The sequence below is a fragment of the Glycine soja genome, chromosome 19 (assembly GCF_004193775.1).
Source record: "Glycine soja cultivar W05 chromosome 19, ASM419377v2, whole genome shotgun sequence".
Classification (NCBI taxonomy): domain Eukaryota; kingdom Viridiplantae; phylum Streptophyta; class Magnoliopsida; order Fabales; family Fabaceae; genus Glycine; species Glycine soja.
Genome location: NC_041020.1, coordinates 37,778,799 through 37,784,994, shown reverse-complemented (window position 1 = coordinate 37,784,994; position 6,196 = coordinate 37,778,799). Strand labels below are relative to the sequence as shown.

General features: G+C 38.5%; 1 pseudogene; it reads right to left on the bottom strand.

The window, feature by feature from the left end:
- Window positions 1-1,449: 1,449 nt before the first annotated feature.
- Window positions 1,450-3,025, bottom strand: LOC114398807 (annotated as a pseudogene).
- Window positions 3,026-6,196: the final 3,171 nt, after the last annotated feature.

Below are 6,196 nucleotides of genomic sequence, written 5' to 3'. Positions count from 1 at the left end.
GAACAAAGGCTTTTAAAAAGCATAGCGTACCAAGAAGCTGTATTTTATTGATGTGGACCTAGCCCCTTAGTCTTGTTGCTGTATGAGTGCAACTTACATCTGCATGACTGCACCTACCCATGAACACCTTAATTTCAGGTAGTATTTTTTTTAACAGTTTTTTCACTTGTTTTTTATTTCAGTCTTCGGGGGTAGTATATGAATACAAGACGGTTAAAAAGCATAGCGTACCAAGAAGCTGTATTTTATTGATGTGGACCTAGCCCCTTAGTCTTGTTGCTGTATTGAGTGCAACTTACATCTGCATGACTGCACCTACCCATGAACACCTACCAATGAACAAAAGAAGAAGAAGATATTATAAAAAAAAAGACAAACTTAATTATGTCGGCAGAAAGTAACAAAAGACAGAACTGAAGCACAACAATTGATTCAAGAACAATAAATAACCATTACATAGCTATCAATCAACTCCTAGGTGCCGTCTAACACCAAGCAGCACTTAAATTGTGACAATTACGATTCGTTTTAATGGTGAGGTTACGATAGAAATGGGGAACAAGGGAACCTTGATTTCAAGGACAAGAAAACCTCCAATTACACTAAAGATTACTGGCGATATATTTATACAAAACTTCTACCCCAAGCATACGTAATGGAGCCGTAGACAGTCAAGTAAAATCCAATCCACGAAATCATTTGATCTATGGACAACATCGTTGTGGTAAAGGCCGTAATGCCAGAGGAATCATTATCGCAGGGCATAGAGGGGGAGGTCATAAGTGTCTATACCGTAAAATTGATTTTCGACGGAATGAAAAAAACATATATGGTAGAATCGTAACCATAGAATATGACCCTAATCGAAATGTATACATTTGTCTCATACACTATGGGGATAATGAAATTCTTCTTTGTTTCTATTATTCATTTCTATGGTATTTATAACGATTTTCTACAGAAAGATAAGAATTGTCACTCACAAGGCCAACGAAAGAAAAAGACAAAAAGCAATAACAGAATGACAATTATCCTAGTAACAAAATTGTAGAAATATCCTAAGTTGGTTGTATCGGAATGGTTGGAATTGCAGAGGGAAGGATCTTGCAAGATCCTGCAACCTTGTCTTCTTCTGCCACTACACTACACAAAGTTAACAAGGAACTTGGGCTTTTGTAGTACCCGCTCGGGCCTGATAAATGTTGCATTGTTGCTATCAATACCTACCCTTAGAAAAATAACCTTGTCCTCAAGGTTGTAGAAAAAGCCTGCCACTAGTCCCACTTTCCCATGTAGTGTTGTTCTACTCCATGTGTGGCAACAACTTGACTGAAGTATTGTGCAATGTGTTGTTCTCCCAAAACATCATTTCCATTGATAAAATAACCGACATTTAAGAGACATTTCACTCTAGCTCCTCTAGGTAATAGAGCACAAAATCGATCACCATTAACTGAAATATGAGAACCATGTCCTTGATAAAAAAATTAGTTCAAAATAGTAGTACTCCAGGAAGTTGGTGTACTGTTCCCCATGACTTTTCCACAAGACCCCACCAGGTGGTTGCTTTGTCCTATAGACCAAGCTAACAAAAGAAACAACTCTAAAACCTTTTTTGTCCTTCCTTAGAACCTAAGTAGTAGCAACAACAACAGCCAACTCAGAACCAGTTCCAATCAAAATAACATTAGGCTTGTTACCTAATGAGTTATCTGAAATAATGTGGCCCCTCTTTTCAACTTCCTCGTTAGAAGTTCCTAGAAGTTGGGTCAACTTTTGACTAAAAAGTGCAAGAATTGAGGGTGTCTTCCTGTTAACCACGACAACTTTATATAATCCAACAGTTTCATTACCATCAACTGGACAAAGCATCAAAGTGTTTGACATTGCCCTGAAGCTTGCCAAGTGCTCTATTGGCTGACAAAGTGGTCCATCCTCTCCAAGTCTAATCGAATCATGAGTCAACACATAAATAACTTTAGCTTCACACAATGCATAAATCCTTATGGCAGCTCTCATGTAGTCAATCACGATAAAGAAAGTTGCATAGTATGGAATGAATCTGGTGCTATGAAGAGCAATACCATGATAGATTGCTCCCATTCCATGTTCTCTAACACCAAATCTAACATTGCGCTCTTCGATATTATACTTTTGGAAATCTCCATATGATTTCAACAAGGTCATGAGGGAAGAGGCAAGATTTGCACTGCCACCAAGTAGACCAGGAAGAACCTTAAGAAGGGCATTTAGATTTTCCTTAGACAAATTTCTTGTAACATCAGTAGGGTTTCTGGAGTGTATGTCGGAAGTGCTTTTGCCCAACCACTTGGAAATTTACCAGTAATAATAACCTTCAACTCTACAGCTTCAAACACATGGAATGGCTCGTGTAGTCATCTAGGATTCTTCCTTGTAGCATCCACTTCTTTAGCACCTAATGCACTTGCTTGAACACTATAGGAGTTAGCCTTGCTAGGGAACTAAATCCAACGGTAGTGGTTACCTTGATCAAAGTGGATTTGTGTTTAATAACCTTTGCTTCCTTAATGGTTGCATGAATTTCAACATATCCAGTATTTTCATTCTTCACCCGAATTACATGCCACCTAAGTGCCTTAAAACATTGATCAACATTCGCAGTGAATATAATCTCAGGGTCACCACCAATGGAGATGTGGTTGTCATCATATAAAGCTAGTGCTAACCCAACAACATTGGCAATGCCCTGACCAGGAGGACCTGTAGTCACTTCAATTCTAAATGGCTCAAAGTTCATAGGATGGCCAGGAACCCTAGTTCCCCATTGTCGGAATTCCTTCAGGTCTTCTTCCAGAACATTATCACAGCTTGCAAGGTGAAGGAGAATGAATTGAAGCATGCAGACATGTCTAGTAGAAAGAATGAAATGGTTGAAACAAGTGGGATTATTGGAATAGTAGTTCATGACCTCATCGTAGAGAATGTGATCCATTGTAGCACACCCCATTGGGAGACCAGGGTGACCAGAGTTGGCCTTCTCAATAGCATCTGTTGAACTGGTCGTGCCATTGAACTCCAACATAAGCTCTGGGGTAGGAAGAGGGTGATTTTGGAGCCTCATAACCAAGGGCACCCTAGTGAAAATGCCTTGGTCAAGTGGCAAACTAATACCAGCCAAAGCGTCCAGAATATTGGTTTTACCTGAAGATTGATCGCCAACAACCTCAATGGAAGGAAGCTAAATCTCACGCATCTTCGTGAGAACCATCGAAGACATTTCCTTAGCGGCGAACTACTTGTCCTCACCCTTGTAGTTGACCATAATCATAGGTTTGTCAGGAGGACCAGGGATATCCTTAGAGGCCATAGTTGCAAATAATTCTGAATAGAGGCGTAAAAAAATCTCCTTCCACTTAAACACTTAACATCGAAGGTGGTGTTGACGGGGTTCATAGTGACATGGTCCTTGGCGGAGTCACTGGTCAAACATTCGGTGAAAGCAAAGTGAGATGATGTGATTCTGTTATGCTGAGCAATGGTGAGGATTTTGACACGATGGTGCTACCACACCTCGACACAGGAGTAGGTGGTGCTGTAATTGATTCTGATAGCAGAACCATCTCATTTTCTGGCCATGGGGAGCATATTTGACAAGGGGAGGTCGATTGCGGTGTTATGTGGCTCTATCGCTAAGGACTCCACCGGTGGTGACGAATTTATTTTGGGTTCAAGATGGTGGGAAACTGCCATTGGAAGTGGAGCTGACATGGGGACGTCTGTTGGTGGGGACTGTGTAAAGGAGGAAGACGGGCTGGGTATCATGGTATTCAGTTTTAGGAGGATGGCGTCGAGCTTGAAGTCCATGGAGGCTTGGGTCACAACGAAGCAGAGTTGCATGGCAACGAGTTTGGCAATGACAACCTCGAGATGGTCCAAGATGATGGAGGAAGGTTCGGCCTCTGCCATTGGAAGGAAGATCCTAGATGGACTGAAGCAATGGTTGATGAGATGACAGATTTAGAAAAAAACACTTGGGATCTTGTGTCCTTAACAAGAGGGAAGAAAACTGTGAGCTGCAAATGAGTATTTACAATCAAAGACAAAGCTGATGGAACTATTGAGAGGTATAAAGCACGACTTGTGGCTAAAGGTTACACTCAGTCTTATGGTGTAGATTACCAAGAGACATTCGCACCGGTAGCCAAGCTCAAGACTGTGAGAATACTTTTGTCACTAGCAGCAAACCAAGATTGGCCTCTTCTATAATTTGATGTGAAAATGTTTTCCTACATGGAGAAATTTTAGAAGAAATTTATATGGATTCCCCACCAGGCATGACAGATTCAAATGGGGTAAAGGTTTGCAAATTAAAGAAGGCTCTATATGGATTAAAACAATCCCCAAGAGCACGGTTTGGAAGGTTTACCAAGTCTATGAAGGCTTTTGGCTATTGAGCAAGTAACTCTGATCACATCTTATACGTAGATGACATGATTGTTACAGGAAATGACCAAGATGAGATTTCTAGTTTGCAACAATACCTTGCATCTGAATTTGAGATGAAACAACTTGGAAACCTCAAATATTTTTTGTAGGCCCAATACGGATTGGCAATCCGTATGGGTCATACAAATTGTTGATCCGTATTTTGCTTACCTCCCTTTCTGCGACGACGAAAACCGATCAAAAATTACCGTATACTCCTCACAAACGTATACCATTGGAGACCAAATACGCTTCCAAACCATCTTTAACGAAAGCAAGTTACACTAAGTGATGGAAATTTTGCGAAACAAAATGACATTGTAGAAATGAAAAAATCCTGCTGCTATTTATAACCGAAACTATCATAAGGGTATTTTTGGCATTTTGGAAAAATGTTAGGTGCCCAGAGCAATTCCCCTTCATCTTTGATGTTTGTTTGAGGCCTCAAGATAGCCATACTATCCAGCCCATTGGAATTTCTTGTGGCAAGAGATCACTATAACCCACACGTCTATATGATGTAGGGACCAAGATACTAAATCCACTTGTAACGACCTTCTTTTTTTATTTTAAGGTTGTCACTAGGTTTTGATAGCTGAAACCTGATTAATGAATCTACTACCACCTACACTTGGTTCGGGCCCTCTTTCTCCCTATCCCCCTCCACCAAGTTCTCCCCTTTACTTAAAGACTTACTCTCCTCCTTATCCTTCAAGGCTTCTATCTTCAGGTTCTGAACTATCTTCTTCTGTCAGCCATAGACCACCTCATTGTTAAACCCCACCACAACTGTACTCTTTATTTGAGAAGCCCTAAGTCTTGGGCCAAAATAAAGTGTGTCAACCTCTTCCTCGTCATAGTTCTCATCCCTTAGATCACATGTTTTTAGTTGGTTTGTAACTAGACAATAGAGTAAAATTATTTTACTTAGTGCATAACTTTTTATTTTTATTTTTATGTTTTACTAATAAAAAATCATTTAATTACAAATTATATAATGTAAAATAAAATACCATGAACAAAAATTAACTTAAATATTAAATCTTTGTAATTATTATTATTATTATTATTTAATACTCCCCATAGACTTACATATAAGAAAATAATTGGTGGATTGGAATATAAACAATACTATATAATGTCATTATTCCTATTACCCAACAAGTGCACCAACTGTATTTTGATTTTGGTTTTCATCTGCCAAACCAAGTTTAAGTTTGGTATTGTATTGTGTTATATAGTTTAGAGTAGATGAGAATATGATTTGGATCGTGGCCTATCAAAGGATAAGCTTGGTTTATATAAACACTTAAAAACGTAAAGTGAAAAACTGAAAATAAGCCTTTTCTTGAAATTAAAACTAATCAAGCACATAACTAAAAGTGAATCTACAACTAGAAGTTCAGTCAAATTGGCAAAAGATTCAAGCTTTATCAATAAAAAGAAATTTGAACAGGGTATATCGATTATCCCAAAATCAAAATCGATTACACTTGTGATTGGAGGCCTTGCTGATAATATGCTTTTTTTAATTGATTTTTACTTTAATCGATTACACCGTCATTTGTTTAAAAGATTACCTCAATTTGACACTTTATTTTAACTTATTACATCTTGGATTAATCCATTAAATCAAAATAAAAAATGATCATGTTCCTGTTTTAACTGATTACATCACGGATAAATTGGTTACAAATAGGTTTAACTTGTTCTTCTAAAAACACTAAGA